Source organism: Bubalus bubalis, chromosome 9 (genome assembly GCF_019923935.1).
Source record: "Bubalus bubalis isolate 160015118507 breed Murrah chromosome 9, NDDB_SH_1, whole genome shotgun sequence".
NCBI classification, from domain to species: Eukaryota; Metazoa; Chordata; class Mammalia; order Artiodactyla; family Bovidae; genus Bubalus; species Bubalus bubalis.
The window spans coordinates 37,886,283-37,898,767 of NC_059165.1; the positions used below are offsets into that span (position 1 = coordinate 37,886,283).

At 39.4% G+C, this 12,485-nt stretch overlaps 1 long non-coding RNA gene across 1 annotated transcript in view; it reads left to right on the forward strand.

Moving 5' to 3' along the window:
- Window positions 1–9,374: 9,374 nt before the first annotated feature.
- LOC123335229 overlaps window positions 9,375–12,485 on the forward strand; it is a 78,875-nt gene continuing 75,764 nt past the window's right edge. Inside the window, exons 1-2 of the long non-coding RNA XR_006553631.1 lie at window positions 9,375–9,642; window positions 10,246–10,338. This is a non-coding gene — a long non-coding RNA (uncharacterized LOC123335229). The remainder of the gene's footprint in view (window positions 9,643–10,245; window positions 10,339–12,485) is intronic.

Here is a 12,485-nt window from a genome sequence, read left to right on the forward strand (position 1 = left end):
CTGTGCATTTGGGTGAAGGCATGCTTCCATAGTACTAATCAGGAACAACAACAAAAAAGGGTCATGTCCTTTCCGGGGTAAGTGCGTACAATTTCCCAATAAGCCTCTTAGTGTGCTCCAAACACTATTCTGACTGTGCATCGTGGGTAAGTCATTGCCCTTCTGAAAACTTGGCCACCCCACCTGAGAGGTGGAAAAATTATCACCTTAAAAGAACAGTAGTGTATCTCTAATATTTCTACTTAAATCTATTTTCTCTATTTCTTAGTGCCCCTGAAAGTCTTCCAGGATATTCTCACTTCTCCATCTGCAGGTCCAAATTGCAATAATAAATCTTGTCTTCAAGTCAGCTAAGAACTCTCCTTATTGCTACTATTCTAGGAAATAGGTAAAAAGATAATTAAATTTAAAACCTAGTGTTAAAAAAAATAAGCTGATTCAGAGATTAAAAATAGAGTTGGAGGGAGTTCCCTCATGGCCTAGTGGGTAGGATCAGGCCCAGTTCAGTCCTTGGTCAGGGAACTGAGACCCAGCAAGCCACATAGCATGACAAAAATAAGTAAATAAAAAATCGGAGAATACAGTCTCTGTCTCAGTTGAGATAGGGAGTGCAGTTTAGGGAAGAATCATGTGGAAAGAAAAAAACAAAAGAGTGTGGGTGACAGCTATGGTTTTTGTGATGTACTGAAATTTAAAATTCAGTGGAGAATAAGGAGCTCCAAGATATATTAGTCTGGAATAGGAATGGAAGTTTTTCTCAAAAACTTTTCAGTTTTTAGCAGAATGCAATAAAGCTTTAATTAGAAATTTTAAATCTCAATGTAAAGGAATTTAGGAGGTATCAAAGAAAAGACTGAGTTTCTTGTCTAGATGGATGCAGGACAAAGTAGACAGAGTATATGCAAGATAAGAGTTCCAGACAGTTAGGACTATGAAGAAATAAGCCTTTGAGGAATCCTTGAAATTATAAAAAGGAGCCTATATCTTCAGAGGCCAGAAATTGGGGTTTAAGTCAGGTTTACTTAGATTTCTTAGGAAGGAGACTCACCGAACTAAAAGCCCAACATAAGTCATTCAGTTCAGTTCAGTCGCTCAATCGGATCCATACTCTTTGTGACCCAGTGAACCGCAGCACGCCAGGCCTCCCTGTCCATCACCAACTCCTGGAGGTTACCCAAACCCATGTCCATTGAGTCGGTGATGCCATCCAAATATCTCATCCTCTGTCATCCCCTTCTCCTCCTGCCCTCAATCTTTCCCAGCATCAGGGTATTTTCAAATGAGTCAGCGCTTCGCATCAGGTAGCCAAAGTATTGGAATTTTAGCTTCAACATCAGTCCTTCCAATGAACACCCAGGGCTGATCTCCTTTAGGATGGACTGGTTGGATCTCCTTGCAGTCCAAGGGACTCTCAAGAGTCTTCTCCAACATCACAGTTCAAAAGCATCAATTCTTCAGCACTCAGCTTTCTTTAGAGTCCAACTTTTGCATCCATACACTACTAGAAAAACCATAGCCTGGACTAGCTGGACCTTTGTTGACAAAATAATACTAAAGGGAGACTAATAATTTCAGACCTAGATAGAGTGTTTGGATATATTACTTTGAAAAAATTGGTACTACAAGAGATAAACTAGATATTGCAGAGATATTTTTGTGTAAAGAAAGAAGTCTCAATTGAACTTTAACATGTAACAATATGTACTAAATAGCAGTGCTCAGGAGAAACATACGTTTTACTAACATAAATGCAGGAGGAAAAAAATTCTGTTGGTTCCTGCATTTATCACCCATTAGGTCAAATTTCTTTTTAAACTTCCAGTTTCATAGGGGTCTGCTGATAGTAAGCTTGCACATTAAATCCATTTCTTCTTGAATTGTGCCACAAATAATAAAGCTGTAATACAAATTCATTAGCAGTAAAACTTACTTGATGTGTATATGGCTGAAAAAGTTTTAATGATCACAGATACAGTTTCAGAAGCTCTGAATATTGACTTACTTATGAATAAAAAAGAGAGAAAAGTATTTTAAATAAAATATTTACATATAAAAACTAATAATTGTTTAAAATTATCTACTAGAGCTCCTCAGTTGATTTGTCAGTCAGTTCAGTCACTCAGTTGAGTCCAACTGTGTGACCCCATGGACTACAGCAGACCAGGCTTCCCTGTCCATCACCAACTCCCGGAGCTTGCTCAAACTCATGTCCACTGAGTTGGTGATACCATCCAACCATCTCATCCTCTGCCATCCCCTTCTCCTCCTGCCTTCAATCTTTCCCAACATCAGGGTCCTTTCCAATGAGTCACTTCTTCGCAGCAGGTGGCCAAAGTATTGGAACTTCAGATTCAGCATCAGTCCTTCCAATGAATATTCAGAACTGATTTCCTTTAGGATGGACTAGTAGGATCTCCTTGCAGTCCAAGGGACTCTCAAGAGTCTTCTCCAATACCACAGTTCAAAAGCATCAATTCTTCGGCACTCAGCTTTCTTTATGGTCCAACTCTCACAACCATACATGACTACTGGAAAAACCATAGCTTTGACTAGATGGACCTTTGTCAGCAAAGTAATGCCTCTGCTTTATATTACATGGTCTAGATTTGAGATAGGTTTTCTTCCAAGGAGCAAGCATCTTTTAATTTCATGGCTGCAATCACCATCTGCGGTGATTTTGAAACCCAAGAAAACAAAGTCTGTCACTGCTTCCATTGTTTCCCCATGTATTTGCCATGAAGTGATGGGACCAGATGCCATGATCTTAGTTTTTTGAATATTGAGTTTTAAGCCAGCTTTTTCACTCTCCTCTTTCACTTTCTGCCATAAAAGATTATGTCATCTGCATATCTGAGGTTATTGATATTTCCCCCTGCAATCTTGATTCCAGCTTGTGCTTCATTCAGTCCAGCATTTTGCATGATGTATTCTGCATATAAGTTAAATAAGCAAGGTGACAATATACAAACTTGACATACTCCATTCCAATTTGGAAACAGTCCATTGTTCCTTGTCTGTTCTTAAAGAGGGAGAATAGTTCTAGTTTTTTTTTTTAATATATTTTTCTAACATCTCATGTTAAAATAAATGGATTTATTTTTTAACCTAATGTAAAACTTGTACTATATAATTGTGTTTAAATCCAAAATTATTCAGCAAGTGATTGTTTCTTTGCAAAATGATTCTTCATTTTCCACACACAATATGTTAGTTAACTAAGTAAGAGATGAGTGCAGTTGTGTGGTAGTTTGAGCATTCTTTGGCATTGCCTTTCTTTGGGATTGGAATGAAAACTGACCTTTTCCAGTCCTGTGGCCACTGCTGAGTTTTCCAAATTTGCTGGCATATTGCATGCAGCACTTTCACACCATCATCTTTTAGGATTTGAAACAGCTCAACTGGAATTCCACCACCTCCATTAGCTTTGTTTTTAGCAATGCTTCCTAAGGCCCACTTGACTTTGCATTCCAGGATGTCTGGCTCTAGGTGACTGATCATACCATCATAGTTATCTGGGTCTTTAAGACCTTTTTTGTATAATTCTTCTGTGTATTGCCATTTCTTAATATCTTCTGCTTCTGTTAGGTCCATACCATTTCTATCCATTATTGAGCCCATCTTTGCATGAAATGCTCCCTTGGTATCCCTAGTTTTCTCGAAGAGATCTCTAGTCTTTCCCATTCTATTGTTTTCCTCTATTTCTTTGCATTGATCACTGAGGAAGGCTTTCTTATATCTCCTTGCTATTCTTTGGAACTCTGCATTCAGATGGGTATACCTTTCCTTTGCTTCTTTGCCTTTAGTTTCTCTTATTTTCTCAGCTATTTGTAAGGCCTCCTCGGACAACCATTTTGCCTTTTTGCATTTCTTATTCTTGGGGATGGTCTTGATCACTGCCTCCTGTACAATGTTATAAAGCTCCGTTCATAGTTTTTCAGGCATTGTGTCTATCAGATCTAATCCCTTGAACCTATTTGTCACTTCCACTGTACAATCATAAGGGATTTGATTTAGGTCATACCTGAATGGTTTAGTGGTTTTCCCTACTTTCTTCTATTTAAGTCTGAATTTTACCTAAGTTGTTTAGCATATAACATCTCGATTTATTTCCTGGATTTTTTGTTACATGTACATACTATTCAGTGATAACATGTGCTGTGTTGAATACTGTAATATTAATGTACTGTCCCCTCTGTGAGATTTTAAGGTGCTAAATAAAACAGTTACAAGTTAGGTTTCCTAGGAGACCCTCTGAGAATCCTCCAGGTCCCACCTGAGATAAAGTCTTAGTTTGCACAGAACATAGCTCAATTAACATAGAAAAGTTCTTCCTCCACTCAAGAATTCTTACGAAAAAGTGGCTATAGAGAACTTAGCTGTGATTACCCTATCAAACAGAGAATTAAATCTTTTTTTCTTTTTTTTTTTGGATAATCACTGGGGAAACTAAACCACCATCATATTAATGTCTTCTCCGAGGACCTCAGAAATATTTTTACAGGAAGACATAGAGGAATCAAATTTCTTTTCCGCATATGCTGCTTAATCCATTAGGCATTTCTCCCCTGCTCATGTTTAGTGCCCGATTCACCTCATTTCCTGTTGGCTGAAGGAGAAGGGGGTTGTAGAGGATGAGATGGTTAGATTGCATCACCAAGTCAATGGACATGAGTCTGAGCAAAATCCGGAACACAATGAAGGACAGGGAAACCTGGTGTGCCGTAATCCATGGGGTTGCAAAGGGTAGGACATGACAAAGCAACTGAACTCCAACAACAAATGTTGGATATTGACTGCAGGGACACTAGATGTCATGAAATTATTTCATGAAGGATTAAGCTGGGATCTTCTCCCTCAGGGTTCCAAAAACTGTCTCAGAAGCCTAGAGAAGTGTGGGACAAATTCCAGGTCAAATTAAGTATGAGTTGTTATAAAAGGTTTTGCCTATAGCCTAAAAAAGATGATCTCATTTTAACATTCTAGTAAATCTTTATTGTGTCATCATCAGTGACATTTTCTATTATTTATGCCATTTTGTGAAGTTATTGCATGTATTTTTTAAAGCTGTATTGAAATATAATTCAATTACTCTAAATTTCATACTTTTGAAGTATACGGCTTAGAGATTTTTGCAAATTCAGAATTGAACAATAACCATCACCACTATCTAATTTTAAAACATTTTTATCAACTTCCTCCTCCCAAAAAAAAAAAAAAAAAATCCCTGGAAATAATAGCCTACCCCATTACACCATTCCTCCATTTTGGTATTGAGAAGCTTTTGGTTTTTTATCTCTCTACCTGAGAACTGTCCAATTTTGCATGAGAAACCACAATAGTCATTAATGTTCCTTCTATTTGTGATTTAGGAACAGTGGCTCCATCTTAATGGCTGCCCCAATGCACACTCTTAAGATACTGTGTATTCTCTTAATAACTAGTGGATATACCAGAAGATCTCCTTATACTTATTAAGGAAATAAGCATTTGAGCAAAAGCAGTCACACTATGTGAACTGAATACCTTCCCGGGGTCATAGTTGCTTGGGTTAAGAGTGTGGGCTCTGTTTTAAGATAGTTTCTTTCATTCTAACTTGCAGTGGTTGCTGATGCCAAGGAAAAGGTCTGCTCTACTCAAGTATTGATTTCAAAAGAAATTTTTAAGTTAGTTTAAGAATGCTATCCCCCCCAAGTTAATATCTTGACTAGGATAGTATCAGTAAAAGGAAACTCAAAGAATTATCTCATTTAACTTTCTGTCTTCTAAAAGGGGAATTTTTAAGCTTTGTCTATCACAACAAATAAATGTAAATAGCCTGGTAGCTCAGTCAGTAAAGAATCTGCCTGCAGTGTAGGAGACCTGGGTTTGATCCCTGGGCCGGGAAGATCCTCTGGAGAAAGAAATGGCAATCCACTCCAGTATTTTTGCCTGGAAAATACTGTTGACAGAGGAGCCTGCCGGGCTATAGTCCATGGTGTCGCAAGACATGACTTAGTGACTAAACCACCATCAAAATCTTGAAATCTTGTAAAGAGTCTTTTCAACAAACTCTCTTACTCTCTTTTTTATTTTCTTCCATTTTCACTGGCTTATACACTTGCTCTCCACCATCTTATCCAAAGTTACCTTGGTTAGAAGTAATAGAAACCTATTTAAACTAACTCACATGTAAATAGTTTCTCTTTCTGTATTTCTGTCTCCTTCTCGTCTCTCTCCACCTCACACTATCTGCTGTTCTATGAACATAATTTAAAAGGACTACCCATAGCTGCCAAATTTTAATATCCTCTGAGATCAGATACTAAAAGAATCAAAATGATATCTTTGAAGAGTAATTCCAAACTCTTTCAAGATAGAGAACATGATGGCCCAGCTTGCTCTGGTTTTCTCTCCTGACCCAGACAGATTTGGTCAGAGGATCAGAACAAGCAGTTGTCAGAGAGAATGGGGTTGAGTGTTCACCCAAAAGCTCATTCTTAGCTTTATTCTTCAGAATGGTAGCCCAAACTTTATTTCTCTAAACAATTTCAAAAAATCAGCCCCATCAGTCTCAATCCTTTCAAGCACATAAGAGTGTGGGCTTCTGCAAAAAAAAAAAAAAAAAAAAGTGGTGGGATGGGAAAGAGTTGTTAGTAGTTTTTTGGGGTTTTTTTGGGGGGGAGGGAGCGCAGGTAGAGTAGGGGAACATTTCAAGAGCCTGCAGATTGTGATGAAGCTTATCCCAAGGCAATTGACTGAGGTCTGCTATCTCATAGAATTACTGATGGACACAAATTCAGTTCCATCCACTTCTGTAGACTGGAAGTTCACAAAAAAAAAAAAAAAAAAAAAAAAGCCACTGCTCTTAGTCTCTTTCAGAGAAGTGTCCAAATAATGTAATATCATTTCACAGTTATTAGCCTTTTCTAAGTTATTGCACTTTGCTCAGTCCTGGCAAGAAGCCCATGTCCTGGAGCAGAACTCAACACTGTAGTGATTGTCCTATTTTAAATAATGGATTTGCCAATAAAGACAAAGGGATTTTATGACCCTTAAAGAATCATTCACTTATCTATTTTAAATGTTAAGGGTTTAATGCTCTGGGTTGATTAAATCAATGCCAGGGCAGTGATTTCCCTGCAGGTGTCAGAAGAAATAGTGAAACCACATTTTTGTCTTTTGAGCTGTATTGTTTATGAAGCTCCAAAAATCCAAAAGGAAAATTTCAGTATAATAGAAGATTATTGCTGTGGAAATTATTTGAGGGGAGAGAGGATATGTTTGTGAAGCATGGAGGGAACCTGTAATATACAGTAAAAGGATAACATCTGTTATTCTAAAATCTTCTTGTATCTTCTAATGATGTTAGGTCTCTTGTCAAGGGCTTAACTCATCTAACCCTAAGATATAATTAGATCTAATTTTTAGATATAATTAGACCTAACCTTAATTAGATCTAATTATATCTGAGTAATATTGGGAAAAGTCACTAACCCTTCCCTACTCTTTATTCTTGACTCTCAAAGGCTATTTGGCTATACAGAGGTATAGTGGAATACTACAGCCAGAATACTGGAGTGGGTAGCCTTTTCCTTCTCCAGGGGATCTTCCCAACCCAGGGATTGAACCCAGGTCTCCTGCATTGCAGGCAGATTCTTTACCAGCTGAGCCACCAGGAAAGCCCATACAGAGGTACCAAATATTAAAAATCATATTGATATCTTTTAAGAAAGGCATGGTGAGCACCTAGAGATGGCAATCTTACTTCTTGTAAAAAATGTATCATCACAACCTAGAAAAGTCAGCCTAAGATACCTCTGACTCACAGCCTGTATCTACAGCTGACTGAGCACTGAGGTCTACCCCTGAACTAACCTGAGTCCATTATATGCTTTCTCTTGGGAAAGGGGAATTAACAACATGGGGAGGGATGCAGTTCCTCTAGGACAGCCAAAATGGAAAGTCACGTTGATCGCAAGGGTTTTCTGCGGTGCCTTCAGGGACAGCTATGTACATGTGAATGAGTGGACAGAAAAGTTGTCTTCTTAGAGGAAAGAATTAAGCAGATGTCTAACAGGGGTCCCCAACCTCCTGTTAGATCTAACACCTGGTAATCTGAGGTGGAGCTGATGTAATAATAGGAACAAAGTAAACAGAAATGTAATGTACTTGAATCATCCCAAAACCATCCCCCCACCAGAGTCTGTGGGAAAATTGACTTCCACAAATTCGGTCCCTGGAGCCAAAACCAACCTTTTTGGTTTAGAAGATATGCATTTTGAAGGAAAGGAAAAAAGGGAGAGAAAATTCCTGGGTTCTTGACAGCTGTCCTCATGAGATGTACATGTCTGTCTCTGCTCAGTCACATCAGTTGTATCTGATTCTTTGCCACCCCGTGGACTGTAGCCTGCCAGGCTTCTCTATCAATGGGATTCTCCAAGCAAGCATGCTGGAGAGTGGGTTGCCATGCCCTCCTCAAGGGCATCTTCCTGACCCAGGGATTGAACTTGTGTCTTCTGCATTGCAGGCAAATTCCTTACTGCTGAGCTATTGGGGAAGCCCCACCTTAAATTTTCTGAGATACCCAGGATCATTACAATAGAGCTCACTATATTAAGTTAGCTTGAGTCAGTTTCTAGTTCTCACTACTGTTAGTTTGAATACTCTTATCTCTACGTCTTGATTGAGACACATGTTAACTGGAGAGTCATTAGAACAAAAAGTGAACAAAGATGTACTACTATCGGCCAAGTCAAGTCCCACCATTTAGAATAACTACAAACAGAACTGGTAATCCGAATCAAAGGATTTTTCACTGATACTGCAAAATTTAACCTTCATGCCATTCTAAATAAGCAAAACTCATTTTGCAGATAAGGAAAAGGAAGCTCAGAAAGGTTAAATAACTTCTCCAAAATTGCATAAATTATATGTGACAGAAACACAGCTTGACTGAAGTCTTCTTTCACATTCCTGCATTTTCCATAGTATATTATCCCCAGGTAAATTCAGTAACCAAATGCGAGTTGCAGAAAAGGAATTTCTACTATCTTATTAGCTATAAGTATTAACTGAGGCCTCCAGCAATCTCCTAATTGTTCCCAGCTGAACCAGTCACTAGCCTAGATGGATCCAGGTGGTTACTTGTTCTCTCTGTCTCAGTCCTCAGCTGTAAAACACAGGCAAGATGGTGGTGAAGATGCTGCTGCTGCGGCTGCTGCTGCTAAGTCGCCTCAGTCGTGTCTGACTCTGTGCAACCCCATAGACGGCAGCCCACCAGGCTCCCCCGTCCCTGGGATTCTCCAGTCAAGAACAGTGGAGTGGGTTGCCATTTCCTTCTTCAGTGCATGAAAGTGAAAAGTGAAAGCGAAGTCGCTCAGTCCTGTCCGGCTCCTAGCGATCCCATGGACTGCAGCCTACCAGGCTCCTCCGTCCATGGGATTTTCCAGGCAAGAGTACTGGAGTGGGGTGCCATTGCCTTCTCCGGCGGTGAAGATGAGAGATGAGTAAAAAGGGCCCAGTGCTGTATTTGAAATTTGCCCAATATACTCGCATTACAGTGGAGAACAGCTTTTTCCCAGTAAATGGAGCAAAGGGGAGGTGTATCCAGTAGCATCTGCCTTCTGCTTTCAACCCTGAAATGCCTTGCAGTAGCAAGACCAGGTAAGTGCTTACAGACTTCGGAAGGATCTGCCTTTCTACCTGAGTGGGTTTTATGCCTCCCCAAACTCAGCAATTATTTATCTTACCTTAGAGGTCTTATCTTAGTAATGTTTCTTTTTGAGTCCTGGCTGATGAATGACATAGATTCCCAGTTTCTGCTTTGGCTTTTCATACATGGCTTGGCTTTGGTGTGAGTCACTGTCCCAGTTGAATTTTTGTCCTGAAAGACCAAGCAGGACTCTAATCTGACCTGTCCAAATTCTTCCCTGGGTATTTTTACTGACTTGGCTCTTTGAAAGTCACTTTCATGTGCATATTTCATGTTCCTACTCCATTATTACCTTTCTCAAAGCGCCTTCTAATCTTTATTTTACTTTGTGAAGTCATATTCTGATCACTTTCAATCTCACCCAAGCCATGTAGGTATCATAGATATTTGTCTTGACATTTTTAGACATTTTCCCTTTATCTCCCCTAAATACTTTTATGAGCAAACTTATACCAGGAAAGCATTCCAAACCTGCCTCTTGTTTAGTCTTTTTTTTTCCTCTTCCTTTCTACAAATTGCTTTGTTATTTTTGTTTTCTTTTTTTTTCTTTGCAGCAGAAACTATTCCCAATTTGGCAGTCACCTTCATTTAATTTCTTATGCCTCTCACTGTAAAACATTTGAAGTACTTTGGGTAAGAAACCCTAGGTAAGTTGAATAGCATGACCATCAGGGCACCACAGCATTTGGCTGAGGCATGTGCATGTGGGAAGGTTCTCAATCTCTTCAAATCCTGTTTATTTCCCCAAACCCTCTGAAGTAACTAATGAACATCAGGAAAGAGTCAGTAAAATCTACTTAATGTAATCTCTTGATTTCTTATTAAGGTTGCATTATCCCCTCCCAAGAAGAAAAAAGTAGGGTTGTAGTGTCATATTTTTGGAAAAATAAATCAGAGATTTCCAGAGTTTTGTTCTGAAAGCAATAGAAAGATATACTCAGTTCTCATCTCTGCTGCCTCTCGCCAACACAGTGGACCTGAGAAAAGCTTCCCACTGGTTGAGTTTGCATTAGAAATGCCAGTTACTTGGACCTTGAGCCCAACTTGGGAACAAATCTCAGATGCCTTTTAAAAAAAAGGAATTAAATGTCAACTTGCATTAAGTATTTGTGTGAGTCTTAGCCTTGATGTTAAAGGTCATACTTCTCTTGTTTGGGGAGAAAAACATGCCATTGAAAACATCTTTAAAAAAAAAAAAAGCCAAGCTGAGAGCCTGTACTAGAATGCAGAGGTCGGTGTATGAGAGACTGAAGATCTGTCTTTTTTGGTGACTGAGTAGAACATAAATTATTTAGGATTTTTAGATTTGTTTCTTCTGTCTTTCGGCCACCATGGGCAGGGCCAAAGGAAAAAGGGGGGCAGTATGTATATATCTGGGAAAATGTGGCAGGTCAAGGTAGAGAGAGGTCCAGCTCTGTACCCTTTTGACTGGGGTCAGTAGACCCCAGGATCAGTGATATTTCATAACCAATCAGAAAGGTTGAAGGTTCCCATTTCTGCATTTAAATTCCTACATATTATACCTTGGTCTTTAGGGAAGTTTCATTAATCACCATATCCTGGTTTCAGCCATGCTTATGGGGAAAGGATGCTTGGGTGAAATGAAGCATATTGGAGGTGGGGGGTCCAGCATGCAGAGAGAGGCAGTCCCCAGGGGAAGAGAGCACAGAGCCATGGGACACAGGAAACAGGATGGATTTGAACAGCATGTACTATCATTCCTAGAGGATTTGTAGAACTGCTTGCAAGGAACTCAGGAGAAAAACTGCTAGATTTTCTATAGCTGCATAGGATGGGATTCAGACTGTTAGTCAACTCTTGAAAAATGTACTTAATGCTGGAGACACGAGGGCTTTTAGATTGTACTCACTAAGTCCTTTTTATTTGTACAGCAGTGGGTTTCTTTAGCCGATATGACTCTTTAGAGATCTGATATATGGAGATATATTACTCTTCCTTCTTTACTCTCTTGATAATTCTGCATATCTGCTGTACTTTCCTTGCAGCCTCACCTCTAACAGGATTTTTATCTGTCTGTGTTTCCACTTTACATGTTTGGGTTCACAATTCAGCCAGGTAGATCCCTCAGGGAGAAATGCAAAGGAGAGACAGAGAAGGGGTAGAAAAAAATAAAGGAAAGTAAAGGAGGAGAGAGATGGAGGATGAGAAGATGAAGGAAAGTAGTAGGTTAAACTGTTGCTGAGGCTGGATTATGCAGCACTGAACACTCTTAGCATCTCTGGAGTTGAGACAAGCCATCAGCATCATCTAATTTAATTCACTGTAACCAACTGTCACCTGACAGTGATGTGGTCTTAAGAGACAACCTTTCTATTGGGCTGCTTCATTATTCAGAAACCGGTGGGGACTGATTCAAAATGTCACTTCAAAGAGTCATGTCACTCTTAGATAAAGGACACACACAGATATGGATATGGTGACATGTACCTTTACTTTCCATGTCTAAGCACAGTCACTGGGACATGCACAGCCATTTCGTTCCAATTCCATTGCTCCACTATCTAATAATTAGCTTATATGTACTGAACACTTAGTAAACACCCAGCCTTGGGCTCCATGCTTCACCTATGTCACCTCATCCCACCTACAACCACTGAGGGAGGGTGTGCTATAATTATTCATATTTTAAATGAGAAAATCAAGGCTGAGAGAGATTCTGACACTTATTCATTGTCCCAAATCATATGTTAAAGAATGAAGACTCACAGCCAACCTGTACTGCTAACCCTGGGCTCCATGCTTTCTTTCTCCTGGCATGTTTTCTGCTTCTCCA